Raw genomic sequence first — 361 nt, 5'->3', positions numbered from 1 at the left:
CGCATAATCAGTCTGTTAGGAACCTCGTGGGAAAACGACATTATATTTAAGGTTGGTTAAGCATCTTTTTTCAGTTTTCATAAATCATTCCATAACTGTGATATTCCAAAATGAACGTCCATGAAGAAATTTATTTATGTACCGGAATATTTCCCCCTGTGTTAGTATATTTGGTGTATATGATAATAAAAAGAGTTTTACTGCTCATGTATTTCCATACTCGACCGTGAAATTATTTTATCGTTTTGTATTTGGTCAATAAACGTCACAATAGAGTTTTACGAGTTTCATTTCCCAACCTTTGACTAATGCGGCGACTCGTTGCCCGAGTCCATCGCTCGCTCGCTGCGCTGTGACTGTG

Source organism: Penaeus monodon, chromosome 20 (genome assembly GCF_015228065.2).
Source record: "Penaeus monodon isolate SGIC_2016 chromosome 20, NSTDA_Pmon_1, whole genome shotgun sequence".
Lineage (NCBI taxonomy): Eukaryota > Metazoa > Arthropoda > Malacostraca > Decapoda > Penaeidae > Penaeus > Penaeus monodon.
Note: the sequence above shows the minus strand (reverse complement) of the source record.